The sequence below is a fragment of the Giraffa tippelskirchi genome, chromosome 5, assembly GCF_054371585.1.
Source record: "Giraffa tippelskirchi isolate mGirTip1 chromosome 5, T2T-mGirTip1v1.2.pri, whole genome shotgun sequence".
NCBI lineage: Eukaryota > Metazoa > Chordata > Mammalia > Artiodactyla > Giraffidae > Giraffa > Giraffa tippelskirchi.
Window position 1 is genome coordinate 192124254 of NC_137279.1, and position 14678 is coordinate 192138931.

Here is a 14678-nt window from a genome sequence, read left to right on the forward strand (position 1 = left end):
TAGCCCAAACCACTGACAATTTTCTCCAAGAACCGACCAGAGGGGCAGCCGCCTGCACTCTAACCAGGTGGGGCGCGTCTCGGGAACAGAGAGCCCCGTGACCACACGCTAAGACGCTTCCCTGCCCGGTCACACACTCACGCTTCACTCGCAGCGGCTTCTGACCGGGCCCCGCTCCAACCCAGCCCTGAAGTCAGGCGCAGGGATTTGCAGCTCACAAGCGGGGACTCGATCTCTGAGGACGTGAGCACCCATTCTACAGATGACCCCACTGAGGCCCAGAGGGACAGGAGACGGCCCCAGGTGCCCCGGAAGGAAAGGACAGCACCCTCGCAGGAGCCTAAGCGGGGGGACACCAGCCCCTGCCCCGGGCACTCCACTGGTGTAGACGGAAAGGAAGCACGCGTGCAGTGCACACGGCAGGCTCAGCCACGGGCACAACAGGCACGGAGAGGCCTTCATCCCAAGCCCCAGAGCACAGCGCCTGCTCCGAGGCCACACAGGGCCAGCCCAGCCTGGCCTGCCACCTGGAGTGCCACGGCCCGCGGGCTTATCCTGGTCCTGCTGGTGACTGTCTGTATTTTCCATGCCGACGGCCGGCTGAACTGAGCACTGACGCTCAGCCTCTAAAGGTCACCGCCTTTCCTGGGGCCTCAGCTACCCTGCAGGGCTTCCTGCCGTCAGGGTCACAGTGCTGGCTGGCATTTAAGAGAAGCTTTGCTGCTTTTTTTTTTGTTTTTTTGTTTTTTGGACTTAGCGTTTATCTGATAGTTTCTGACTCGCTTTCTTGAACATCAGTTATTAAATCAGAAATCTAGGCAGGACTCCCCCACCGCCTGCAGACAGTGGACTGGGTGTTGGTCACACACTGGACCCTGCGGACGAGCTCTGTGGGGCTGAGGGCGGAGCGGGTGTGGGCCCAGGGGTTGGGGCTCTGCACCTGAGCAGAGGGGGCTGGCGGACGCGCTCAGAAAACACTGGATTGATGGCGAACCCTGCTCACCAGGCCTGTATGAATCAGACGGTCTTGGAACTATTTGCTCTAATTTTCCTTGACATTCAAGATTTGATTATTCTTGCCAAAGAAATGACACAGTGATCTCGATGGCTTCCAAAAGATGTTCCCTGGGGCGCAGGAAAAAAATAACGAAACGTTCATTCCTGTTTATTTTTGTGTTTAAAAAAAGGAATTAGTTTTATGCTACTTAATATAAAGGCTGGACTGTGCTCTCAGCCGGGTACCTGTCAGGGACATGGGGAGCCCCCGCCAGGGCAGGAGCATAAGACAGCCCTGTGGGCCGGGTCCACCCCCGTCCTAGGGACCCCCCCCGCCCGCGTCCCCCCCTGGCCTGCTCCACCCCCAGCCTGGTCCCCTCCCGGCCCTGGGGTCCCCTCCCAGCCCAGGCCCCCCCCATCCTAGGGTCCCTCCCCGGCTCTGGGGTCCCCTCCCAGCCCAGGTCCCCCCACTGGCCCGGGTCCCCTCCTGGCCTGGTCCACCCCCGGCATAGTCCCCTCCCGGCCCTGGGGTCCCCTCTCAGCCCAGGCCCCCCCATCCTAGGGTCCCCCCCCGGCCCGGGTCCCCTCTTGGCCTGGTCCACCCCCGGCCCGGGCCCCCTCCCGGCCCTGGGGTCCCCTCCTGGCCCAGGCTCCCCCAATCCTAGGGTCCCCCCCGGCCCGGGTCCCCTCCCGGCCCGGGTCCCCTCCCGGCCCTGGGGTCCCCTCCCGGCTCGGGTCCCCTCCATCCTAGGGTCCCCCCCGGCCCGGGTCCCCCCCATCCTAGGGTCCCCCTCCCCGGCCAGGGTCCCCTCCCGGCCTGCTCCCTGACCCAGCCAGGCTCTTAGCTCTGCAGGAAGTAAGTGGGGATCCGAATGAGTGGACAGGCGGCATTTACACTTCCCACAGGGGGTGTGCACTTTCCCCAATACGGGGACCAGGAGCACCCAGACTCCACAGATGCAGGGTCTGCTCAGAGGACGGGCCTCGGAGGAGGGACCCCCGCCTTCTCAGGGGCTGTGCCTGGCAGCCCTGCCCTTCGGGAAGTGACAAACCAGCCTGTCTGATGCTGTGAGCTCAGCACAGGTGCCTGGGGACCAGGGCTGGGGGTGGGCACCCCTTTCTGTGCTCAGGCGCAGCAGGGTCATGACCTGCAGAGGGGAGCGCTCGGCGTTGATGTGCATCTGGAGCCCTGAGGTCATGGTTGCAGATACGGGACAGCCCGGGGCAGAGACAGAGGCTCCGAGCTGAGGTTCAGACCACCGGTCCATCTCTGTGACTGCGAGCCTGTGTCCCCTCACTGTACCACAGCCCCTCCACCCAGAGGACAGCCCCTCCGCAGGAGCCCTCACCGCCGGTCCAGCCTCATGAGCTGCTGAAGCTCCGTGGGGAGCAGGCCACGCCAGCATCACCTGGGCCCTCCCCGCAGAAACCCCGCAGCCCGTGGAGACGCCAGCCACTGTGGCTCCAGGCCTCCCTGCTCAGGCCCACAGGACTGACGGGGCCAGGCCTGCTTGGGGTGCCTGACCTCAGACACAGAGAGGCTTTCAGAAGGCTGTGTTCACCCCCAGAATTCTGGAGCAAACTGAGGCCCAGCGAGTGACAGCTCATTCCAACGCAGCAAGGGCAAAGGTCTCCTAACCATGGGGCGGCCGCGGGCCCATTCCACAGCCGCTCCCTCTATGCCCACGGCCACTGTGCGCGCGTCTGCCCCACAGCACCGCGGGCACGAGAAGACGCCCAGGAGAGACAGAGGTTGAGGGAAACCCAGAGTAGAGACCCCTGCAGCCTGGGTGTGCATGTCTGCTGAGGCCAGCACAGGTGAATGCACACACAGCGCAGCCACAGGATCAGAAGAAAACGCCAAAGACCGAACCACGAACCAGAAACACCAAACCCAACATGTCTCACCAGAGGGCCGGGGGGCTGTGAGCTCAGGACACCGCAGGGTGAGGGCGGGGCATCCGGAAGCAGCCAGGCCAGGACCGCGTCCAGGCTCCGGGACTGGGTTTGGCTGGCCCCACGGGTGAGCGGAGGCTGGCAGACCACCCCGGCATCACGAGGGAGCGGGCGGATGCTTCCAGAACCTGACTCACAGGCGGAACCATAAACTCCGCGGCCCTCGCCTCTCAGGGGGCACCCTGGGGCTCTTCAGCTCAACGTTGCACACCACGAACCGTCCAGGGCTGAAGTCCCTTTATCGCCATTGTCACTCGAGTGCACAAGTCCCCGGGTGGGACGCTCTTTGCAGGAGATTCCTCACTTATCTTCACAGCCGTCCTCCTGCTAAACTCTGCTTCATCTATATGCCAGCCAGCGGCCCGGGCCTGGGCGACACAGACGGACATCTGACCATGTCCAGAAGCCCCAGCTCAGGGACCCAGTGCCCGACGATGCACACGCCAACACACCTCACCTGCAGGGCCCGCGACACTCACCGCAGGGGAACACAGCGTTGGAGCCATTTTCACGGAACCACTGAGACTCTCACAGACGTAACCGTGTCACACGGTGGGCAACATTATTCCCTCACAAACACACAGGTCGGGAAAGCTCCTCCTTTGTCACGTATTTAAAAGTTGGGATTGGCTGGCAGCCTGCCACCAGAGAGGAGTCCCCACAGTCAACACACCGACGGTCCGATCTTTTTTCCCTTTAGGAAGGGCGGGGCCAAGCACAGCGCTGGGACAGAGGCCTCGCACAGAGCGCGAATGGCTGGACATGATCTCCGCGCCTTCAGGAACTGTGGGCACCCTGGGCCCACGCAGACGCTTGGGGCATCAGAAACGAGGGCCAGCGGGCGGGGCTGGGGGCCCCGGCCACACGTGCGCAGCAGAGGGACAGCCGCATGTCCTCACCAGCACCGACACCTCACAGGCTGGCGGCCGGCGGTCACTCACTGGCCGAGGAACTCCCGATCGTCCCCACGGCAGCAGGCGAATCCCCGCGTGAGAAGGGCCCGGGCTGCACCCATGGAGCGTGTCTGTCTCCGCTCGCTGTGGCTCCGAGAAAGCCCATCTGGACGCCGTCTGCCTGCGTGTCCAGCGTCCCACCCTGCTCCCGCTGTAACCCGGGAGGGGCACAGCAGACAGGCCAGGCCAGTGACAGGGCACAGCTGAGACGGGGCAGACGGGGGGCAGGCACCGCAGCCCCAGGACCACAGGCCGGGCCAGTGACAGGGCACAGCTGAGACGGGGCGGACGGGGGGCAGGCGCCGCGGCCCCAGGACCACAGGCCGGGCCAGTGACAGGACCCGGCTGAGACGGGGCGGACGGGGGGCAGGCGCCGCAGCCCCAGGACCACAGGCAGGGCCAGTGGCAGGGCACAGCTGAGACGGGGGGTGGGGAGGGGGGCAGGCGCTGCGGCCCCAGGACTTCGGCCCCGTCCCTCAGCGACCCCCCCTTCCATCACACCGCTGGAGCCAGATGACCGCCCCCAGAACGGCGGGCAGCCCCCTCGGGGGCTCAGGATGTCCCCTGCCCGCCCTCCTAACGGCCTCAGGAAGGGGCTGCCCAGGTGGCTCCTGTCAACAGCGCCCCACTCCCGGGCCCCACCTGGTGGTTCAGGGGTTACGACTGCGGCTCCCAGTTCACGGGATGCGAGTTCAATCCCCAGTCAGGGAATGAGGTCCCACCTGCCACAGCTAAGACCCAGCGTGGCCGGATCATTTAAAAAGCACCCCATTCCCACACAAGCCTCCTCCTTTTTATCCCCATCAGGAAACTCGAAAGGAGTCAGCGGGGTATTTTCCAATAGCTGGAGAAAGCCCTCAGCCTGGAGCCCTGCTCACAGCTGGGGTTGTGGAGCCACGAGCCACCTGTGACAACTAACCCTGAAATCGATTAAAAGAAAAATGAAAACTTGGCTCCTCGGTTGCACCGGCCACACGCAGCAGGTGGCTTGCACCATGGAGCTGAGACCCCCCACCCCAGGTGGATGGCCGGGATCAGAGGCCGGGGAAGGGCTCTTCGGCACAAAGCCTCCGCTGTATCGGGGTCTTTCCTCTTCCTCCAGGCGAGCAGGAAAAGCCCTCTCAAGTAGACGCGACCCTGTGCTGCACACGTGCATTAGTCTGACGAGTCTGCTGCCGAACAAACTCAGAACAAACTCACGTTCGCAGGCGGGAGAACACGGAACTGCAACCAGCCCACCATCTGTGTGCGGAGAAGCCCCGGGCCACTTCTCCGTCTCCGGAACGCTTCTGCACAGCCCTCCCCTCCGCCCTGTCCACCATCTACGCTGCCCAACGGCAGGAGAAATGAGGGAGCCCTCCCTCACTCCACCCACCCACTCCGAGCCGCTCCAGTACCAGTCTTCGTGGGCGAGGGCTCCCCACTCCCCCCCCCGGCTATCCCCCCACCCGGGAGCACCCCTCCAGGGCCGCCCCGTCCCTTCCCGCCCCCGGCAGGGCCAGATGCCTGCGCCTGAGCCGCTGGGGCGGGTACCAGCACCCCTGCGGTGGTGGGGGGTGCTATCTCCACAGCCTGTGAACACCAGCCGGAGGCTCCCTGGTGAAAGAAGGCCCCCTCCCCGCACCCGCTTCCTGACAAGTCAGCCTCCCTCCCGGCCACTACCAGGAACAACTGCGGGCTTCTCACTCCTGCAGGACGTTCCTCCCGCCTGTGTGGCCCAAATGGGACAGTCCTCCTCCTGCTCCTCAAGTCCCCACGAGCGGGAGAGGCCACACACGGCTCTCCACACCGGCCTGCACGCCTCAGTCCTGCTGGCACTTCATCCATTTGCTTCTTTACAAAGAACGTAAAGACGGAGCCATTGCCAAGGGGCAGCTGCGGGTGAGGCTGCTGAGCGAAGCATCCGACCAGGGCTTGTCCGCCCTGCGGAGGCCAGCCCGGCCACAGCGCCGGAGAGACAACACTGCTCTTCCCCAGAGTGGCCTGCCGTGAGTTTAGCACGTGAAGGCCGGTGCCCCCAGCAGGGCAACGGAGCCAGAGAGGCCCCAGGGGGCACCCAGATGCCCAGGCAGTGGAGGGGGACGGACCCACCTTCGTGTGGGGGACGGCCGGGCCTGACACCTGAGCCCAGCCCTGGCCTGGGGACTGGAGCAAAGAAGATGTGCATGGGTCTAAGGACTGGGCTCCTGGGAAGCCCTTTAGGGTTTGACCATTTGAAGGAGCTCCTTCTTACTTTTTATCTACCCTACTGTTTATTTTTGTCTTTCTGTAGTGCCTGCTTAAAATTCCACTTCCTCTCCTCGAGACCTGTCCTCTGTAAAGGGAAATATTTCCCACTCTTTTGCAATCAACCCCAAACGTCTCTGGTGTGGCCCGCCCCAGGGTGGAGGCCGGCTCATCCCTTCCCAGCACAGTGGACTGGGCGAGCCCCAGGGGCCAGGTTTGCTTTTCTGTTTGTCTTCCAGCTGTTTTGCTTTGTTCTCTTCTTGAAATCACTTGTCATCTTGGAGTTTTCAGCTTTTTTTTTTTTAACTCACAGTTGAGAAAACCAACCCACTGAGTTGCTTCCACGATTTGCCCATCAAGTGAAAGCGTCCAGGCGGGCCGGAAGGCCATCCGAGTCATCGGTAAAAACAGCTCATCTGTAAACTGCATCCTGCAGTGACCGGAGGCCTCGTTCCTTATGCCTAATGAAAGCTCTGGCTGCCAGACACGGGCCCCGTGCTCACTTGGTCTCCCGGGAGGCTGCGCCCCAGGCCCCCGGGTTCCCAAGGCCCCTGCCCTGGTGTTCCCGGCACAGTCCAGCATCAGGGCCTCAGTCCAGCATCAGGGCCTCACTCCCTTCTCCACTGCGTCCAAGGCCTCCCAGGCCCTCCCTGACCCATCTCACCTCGCCCCCCACTTTGCTGAGCACCCATGGAGGGCAAAGCCCGGCACTGCACCCCAGCCCGGCTGCTCCGTAAGCGACCGCTGACCTCAGCCAGGTCTCCTACCTGAGCAGTCCCCAGGTGTGAACAGGATCGGTGCAGGATGGGGAGCACAGCCCAGGATGGACAGGGAGCACAGCACAGGATGGGGAGCACAGCACACGATGGGAGCACAGCACACGATGGGAGCACAGCACAGGACAGGGAGCACAGCACAGGATGGGAGCACAGCGCAGGATGGGAGCACAGCGCAGGATGGGGAGCACAGCACATGATGGGAGCACAGCACACGATGGGAGCACAGGACGGGGAGCACAGCACACGATGGGGAGCACAGCGCAGGGCGGGGAGCACAGCGCAGGACGGGGAGCACAGCGCAGGGCGGGAGCACAGCACAGGGCGGGAGCACAGCACACGATGGGGAGCACAGTGCAGGATGGGAGCACAGCACACGATGGGGAGCACAGTGCAGGATGGGAGCACAGCGCAGGATGGGAGCACAGTGCAGGATGGGAGCACAGCGCAGGATGGGAGCACAGTGCAGGATGGGAGCACAGCGCAGGATGGGAGCACAGCGCAGGATGGGAGCACAGCGCAGGGCGGGGAGCACAGCGCAGGGCGGGGAGCACAGCACAGGGCGGGAGCACAGCACACGATGGGGAGCACAGTGCAGGATGGGAGCACAGCACACGATGGGGAGCACAGTGCAGGATGGGAGCACAGCACAGGGCGGGGAGCACAGCGCAGGGCGGGGAGCACAGCACACGATGGGGAGCACAGTGCAGGATGGGAGCACAGCACAGAAGGGGAGCACAGCACAGGATGGACGGGGAGCACAGCAGATGGAGCTGGGGAGGCCCTCGCTCCACCTGGCGGGAGCCCACAAGCCCAGCCCCTGGAGCAGGAATCATCTTACCTCCTATGAGGATCACACGCGCTAAGCCATGTAAACTAGTCGTGAGCATGAAGTGATACTGGATGGCGGCCTGGTGTCACTTTCATTATTAACAATTTGAAAAAGCAGATTAACGCACCAGGCCCGGCTTAGCTCTCTCGGGGCTGCCGTGAGGCTCAGACGGAATAACAGAGCACACAGGAGGGCATCCTAAACCCTCGGTGTGAATCAACCGTCCAAGTCCTCTAAACACGCTGCCCCTTCCAGAGGCTGTTTTAAAAGAGGAGCTGGCCCGGGAGCATTTCCCCCTTGCCAGGCTCCTGTGCCGAGGCCCCCAGAGTCAGGAGGCCCAGGGCTGCCCCCCGTGTGCGTGGACACCGACAGCGGGGTAACTGTTTTCTAAACTGTTTGATGAGGATTAGGAAGGACAGTGAGAGCCTCAGCATAACAGAATTCCCCATGGGATCCTCTAAGGTAGCAAAAAAGGACCAAAAAAAAAAAAAACCCTATAAAAACGCAAATGACTTCAAGCCAAAGTCTTCAGGGTGAGCCCCTTCCCTCTAGCCTAGCAAAGGGCTTTTGGAGCGGTTGGCTGGGGTCATGTAGAGGGTAAGATCTGGCCTGCAGGTCTTAGCAAGACCTGCCTGTGGGGCAAACACACCCACTGCCTTGAGGGCACATGCTGAAAGCAGTTAGGCTTCCCTCCTTCAAGTGCAGACAATGCACCTCTGCCTGCTCAGTCACTTCAGTCCTGTCTGATTCTTTGCGACTCCACGGACTGTAGCCCGCCAGGTTCCTCTGTCCATGGGATTCTCCAGGCCAGAATACTGAAGTGGGTTGCCATGTCCTCCTCCAGGGGATCTTCCTGACCCAGGGATCGAACCCTCGTCTCTTACGTCTCTTGCATTGGCTGGTGGGTTCTTCACCGCTAGCGATAAATCCATCTAAATGGCATAAATGCAGTCAGGTTCATCTGACTGCTTCTGTCCGTTCTCTAACCGTAAGGAAAATAACTTAGTGGTCAGGGCTCATACCTGCTGCAGGCGGTAGGTTTCTCAAGGTGAGGGCAGATGCATGGGCAGGCGATGCAGGAGTCGGGCTATCTTTGTCTATAACACTTTCTGCATGAACTATTTTCAAAAATGTATTCCAAAATGAATTCTAGAAGTTTACAGATTGGTAGGCAGAATAAATAAAGACTTTGTCTGGCTTTCAATAATGTTCAACTTATTGTATATGTGCAGCTTCTCTTCACTTAGTTATTAAATTCCAGCCATCCCTAGACCAATGGGGCTCTCGGGACAGTCAAAGCTGGGGTCTTTCCAGTAGTCACATATGGATGTGAGAGCTGGACCGTAAAGAAGGCTGAGCACCGAAGAATTGATGCTTTCAAACTGTGGTGTTGGAGAAGACTCTTGAGAGTCCTTAGGACTGCAAGAAGATCAAACCAGTCAATCCTAAAGGAAATCAACCCTGAATGTTCACTGGAAGGACTGATACTGAAGCTGAAGCCGCAATACTTTGGCCACCTGATGCGAAGAACTGACTCACTGGAAAAGACCCTGATGCTGGGAAAGACTGAGGGTAGGAGGAGAAGGGGGTGACAGAGGATGATTGGATGGCATCATTGACTCAATGGATATGAGTGTGAGCAAGCTCCAGGAGATGGTGATGGTCAGGGAAGCCTGGCGTGCTGCCATCCATGGGGTCACGAAGAGCTGGACACACCTTAGCAACTGGACAACAACAGACCAATGGGACAATCAAGCCGCATTTCGAGTGTAAATATGTACACACACACACTCTTGAGTTTGTACAGGTGACTTCGGCATAGACTTTTCCATCTCCCTTTACCTGGACATTTCTGGGGACAGAGCGGTCACTGCCCTCACAGGCCACGAACTGGACAGCAGCAGGCTGAGCTTTCGGGCAGCCGGGACACAGAAGCATCCAGATGAATGGACACCTGTGGGTGAACTCACTCGACGGTGATCACCACAGCGGGGATTATTCCTGGTGCCCTGGACGGCCTGGCCTACTGTCTAAGTATCGAAATGGTGCCTTGGGGACCCAAGATCCGAGAATCTGGCAGGCCAGTCCATCTTGCTCCTAGACACTGCAGACGGGTCTGGGGTCACAGGCACCCCAGCTCTCGCCAGGGAAGTCACCTTTCTGAGCAGATCCCGGTCTCCACTTGTCCTCCTCTCATTTCCCACGCCTTCGTGCACTGCGCTTGGGCTTGGAGCAACTCCCAGGGTCCACGGGTCGGACGTGAGCCACCGCCCCGGGCCCCGAGGTCAGCGGTGATGGCCCAGGAGCTGACTTCCACGATGGGCACAAGGACCTGAGAGGTGACCTGGCCAGGCTGTTCGCTCGCTGCGTGTAGCCGCCAAGGCCCGACGGCCCCCCTGACCCCTGCTCCAAGCCCGCGGGCTCCTTTCTGAGTGAGTACACATCTGGGCCCCACGCTCGGCTTAACAGAGCAGAGGCAGCTCTGAACACACCCCGGCCTCACAGCCTTCATCACTGCACGTGAAACGCATGTTGGAAAACACGCTCTCCATGTCAAACAAGCCACGGGACATCTGCTCGGAGTCAGGGCGGGCCCCAAGGGCCCAGCTGATAGCAGGAAGGCAGGACCGAGGCCACCAGACACAGCAGAGCCCAGCCCCAGCGCCCGTCCGGTTCCGAACAGTGACTGGGGGGGCGGGGGGGGCAGTGAAAGCCAAGGCAGGGCCTCCCCGCACCGGATGACAGCTGATGACCCAGACTTGCATCCCACCGAGCCCTGTGCCGGGCAGGGGTATTCAGAGGGAGAACCTTCTGGAAAGGGCTTGAGATGCACCGGATGTTACGAGCCCGGCGTGAGCGGGCAGCAGCAGGGCCGCGGGGCCACAGGGCTGGGGGCGGCCCCTCTGTGGCCTCCAGTCCACGCTCCGGCCATCGACACTCCAGGGCAACCTCCCAGACCAAGCGGTCAGCTGTCCTTTTCCAAGCCAGGCCCCCGCACGCTCTGCCTTCTCTCAGCCTCAGGTGCCCAGCAGGGTCTGGAAATCTGACACCAAGGAGGAGAAGGGCCCTGGGCGCACCGCCCATGTCCTGGAACGGGCTCCACGCCCTCAGCTAGGCAGAGGCTAAACCCAGGACCCTCAGGGGAGCAGGGCTAATTTGGGAATGTGAGGAAGGGGTCACATTTAGAAACAAAACACCACCGAGCCTGAGACCCAGACGACAGCGGCCACTGCCGGGACCCAGGCGACGGAGCCGGCAGGGCAGGGGACCGGACAGGGAGGCCCCGGGGCCCGGGTCAGAAAGACACGTCCGCCCATCACCTGGGCAGCCCCTGCCTCGTCTGCAAGACGCAGGCTCCATGGCGCCGTCACCACCTGCAATGCTAAACATGCTTTTCTACCGTCAAGGGCAATGCCTGCTTGCAAGAATGGTTTCAGACGTTCTCCTTGCTCAGAGCATTTCCTAACGACTGCATCTGGCCTGCTGAATACTGCTGGTGGGTTTTTCCAAGCTCTCCTTTAGAGAAAGCAAAATGGAATAAAGATGTCCCGGTGTTTCACATCCTGCTCCCAGGACCCAGATTAAGGAGTTGGGGCACACACAGTTCCACAGCACCCCACTCCGTCAGCACCAGGACTCCTGCCCTCATTTCTGATGTCCACAGGTGGACAGCGTACAGGACCCAGCAGCAGATGCCCAGGGAGGCCCCTTGTCTACCCGGGCGCAAGTGACTGCACTACGTCCAGGCCCTGCCTGGGCGGGACCCCGCCATGGGATGGCCTGGGCCGGTCCCTCACTGTCCCCGGGCCTCCATTTCCTCGTCCGTGAAATGGACTCCTAAAAGCACAGATCCCCCTTGACTTACCATGGGGTTTCGTCTTCATGAGAATGTGGTCAGTCAAACACGCACTTAACATCGTGACCTCCTGATCATCACAGCCTGGCCTCCTACCTTAAAGGTGCTCAGAACACCAGGTCAGCCTACAGTCAGGCAAAAGCGTCAAGCACAAAGCCCACTTGACAGTGAGATGCTGACTGTCTCATGTGACGCACTGAACACTGACAGTGAAACACAGAACGGCTGCCAGGGTATCGGCTGCTCCCCCCGGGATCACGGGGCTGACGGGGGGTGCTGCACCGCCCGGCATCACAAGAGTGGGTCGGACCCACCGCTGACCCGGAAAAGAGCAAAAACCAGCATTCAAAGTATGGTTTCTACTGACCTCAAATGACTCTCACGACGATCATGCCATCGTCAAGTCGAACCTCCTATGTCAGGGACCACCTGCGCCTTCTTTACGGAAGTGTTCTGAGGACCGTGAAAGAAGCTCTGTAACACACTGAGCACACCCCAGCACCCAGAAGGCACTCCACGCGCCGGCGGTCACTTTACAGACACGAGACTGAGGACCCAGAGGGGCGTCCGTACTCAGAACTAGGAGCCAGCATCCCTCGGTGACTCTGCGGGACGGTCCCTGGACACAGGAGGACGCTGTGACCTGAGTGGCACTCGGTCGGGGTTTTCCTACTAAGAAGGCAACACTTCCGTGAGCTTTTCAAGCAGGCTGGGAGCGAAGCTCACAGCCAAGAATCCAGGCCCATTTCCAGAAGGGTCTCCATAGAGAGTCTGGCACCCGTGGACCACTGGAGGATCAACTTCGGGAAAATAACAGTAACGGGCATCTTCTCATTTGTTAGACAAGGTGACAAACTGCCATCCACAGCCGCCCGTCACTTCCTGGAGGAGGCTCTGCGTCCGTGGGCAAGGTGAGTCCGCTTACCACATTTCACAGAGGCAGAGACCTGCATCCAGAGTGCGGGCCAGGCAGAGGTGGTCAGCGAGGCCTCCGGGTGTCCAGGAGGGGCCTGGCCGGGCGGGAGCCTGCCGCTGAGCCGCCCAGCGTGGACCCCCAGTCCTTCCGCCGGCTGCCAGCAGCCCCCATCTGACCCCTCCAGGCGCTCCAGCCACTCCCCAGCCCAAGGCCCACAGCCTGCAGTCTCGGCCCAGGCGGAGCCCCGGCACGCGAGTGGGAGCAGCACAGAGCCCGCTCACCCCTCGCTGGCCTCACCGTCCAAGCGGGCCCTTGGGAGCGAGTCACGGGTCTCCCAGGACGGCGAGCGCTACACCGCACGTGGGAAGCCCCACGCAGCTCTCAGTAGAGAGAGGCCCGCGGCGTCTGCTCCCTACCTTCCACCAGGCCTCCGTCTCGGGGCAGGGCCCTCCGGAGCCAGGCCTCCCAGGGCACTGGGCTGGATCGCAGCAGAAACCCCAGTGGTGCCGCCGCGCTCGCGGGCGAGCGACTCACGGCTCCGCCCCGACATCTGGTTTCTATTTCATGCCCGTGTTGTCACGTTACATAACAAGCAGATGAGACGCGGGGTCACCCCAGACTCGGGCTCAGGGCTCCTGGAGCTCAGCCGGAGCGCTGTTTACAGGAGGGCCAGGGCCACCAGACCAGGCTCAGCGCCAAGGCCACACAGCCCAGCTGGACCCCACACAGCCCGCCGACACCCCACACCCAGCTGATCCCAGCACATCCAGGCCGACACCCCACACAGCCCGCCGACACCCCACACCCGGCTGATCCCCGCACATCCAGGCCGACACCCCACACAGCCCACTGACACCTCACACCCGGCTGATCCCCGCACACCCAGGCTAACACCCCACATCCTGACTGAACCCCACACAGCCCGCCGACACCCCACACCCGGCTGATCCCCGCACATCCAGGCTGACACCCCACATCCCGACCAAACCCCACACGGCCTGGCTGACACCCCACACAGCCTGCCGACACCCCACATCCCGGCTGATCCCCGCACATCCAGGCTGACACCCCACATCCTGACTGAACCCCACAGAGCCCAGCTGACACCCCACACAGCCCGCTGACACCCCACACCCGGCTGATCCCCGCACATCCAGGCTGACACCCCACATCCTGACTGAACCCCACACAGCCCGCCGACACCCCACACCCAGATGATCCCCACACATCCAGGCTGACACCCCACACCCTGACTGAACCCCACATCCTGAATGATCCCCGCACACCCTGGCTGACACCCCACACATCCAGCTAACCACCACACCGCCTGCTCACAGTTCTTCATTTCAGCTGAGCTCTGTTCCTAATCTCTCCATCCACGTTCAAACGTGAGGGACGGAGGAGCCACCTGAGGCCCACACCTGGGATGAGGCCTCGGCCTCGGCCTCGGCGACGTGCGGAGGTGGAGCCCGGCCAGGACGGGAGGTGGCCGGCTCCCTGGGGCACGGTGGACCTGGGGAGGCCGCGGGGCTGGTTAAGAAAGCACATGAGCCCATGCCGCAGGAGGTGCACGCTGCGATGCCCGGCCTGGATGCCCAGGAGCCACCCCCACGCCCAGCCCTGGGCGGCCCTCTGCCACCTCCACCCGCCCGAGCACCAGGCCCGGGGGCCGAGGCAGTCCCTGGGTTTCAGGCAGACAGAGCCCGACCCCACGCGACGAGCCAGGCGCCCGAGGGACACGGGTCGACCGCTGCGCGGCCCAGGGCCACCGCCTGGCCTCAGGGTGGACACTCCGCTCAGGAGAATTGGACCTTTCTCCCGAGCGGCACACGCAAGTGGCAAGGCCGACCTGACCGGTGGAAACCCCAACAGCCGGTGGATCTGGGGGCTGCGGGCCAGGTCGGGGGGAAGCCCCCAGGGCTCCGTGCGTTTCCATCTCCCCGGACAGCAGCGCTCAAAGTCACGGCCAGCACGGGGCCGACAGGACTTCAGAACTCACTCTCCTCCCGCCGCAGGGGCCTTGGACGTGGCCGAGGAAGGGGCGCTCTAAGAGGGACACTCCACAGGCTGCGGGCGCTGACCGGGGGGCCTGGGTCTGAGAAGAGGCCCTGAGCCCTGCGGGAGGCGCAGGCTGGACGTCACTGCAGCGCTGGCTCTCTGACCCGCC

The 14678-nt window shown here is 62.2% G+C and overlaps 1 protein-coding gene across 3 annotated transcripts in view; it reads right to left on the bottom strand.

The window, feature by feature from the left end:
* The window catches only part of HDAC4 (histone deacetylase 4), a 294013-nt gene that overhangs the window by 187125 nt on the left and 92210 nt on the right, over window positions 1-14678 (bottom strand). The window contains exon 1 of one of the 3 annotated variants that reach the window (XM_081491298.1): window positions 12928-12994. The exons of the other annotated variants lie outside the window; for them this stretch is intronic. The gene's annotated coding sequence lies outside the window, so the exon portion shown is untranslated. Of the gene's footprint in view, window positions 1-12927; window positions 12995-14678 lie in introns of those variants that run through there. 3 annotated transcript variants of the gene reach the window in all.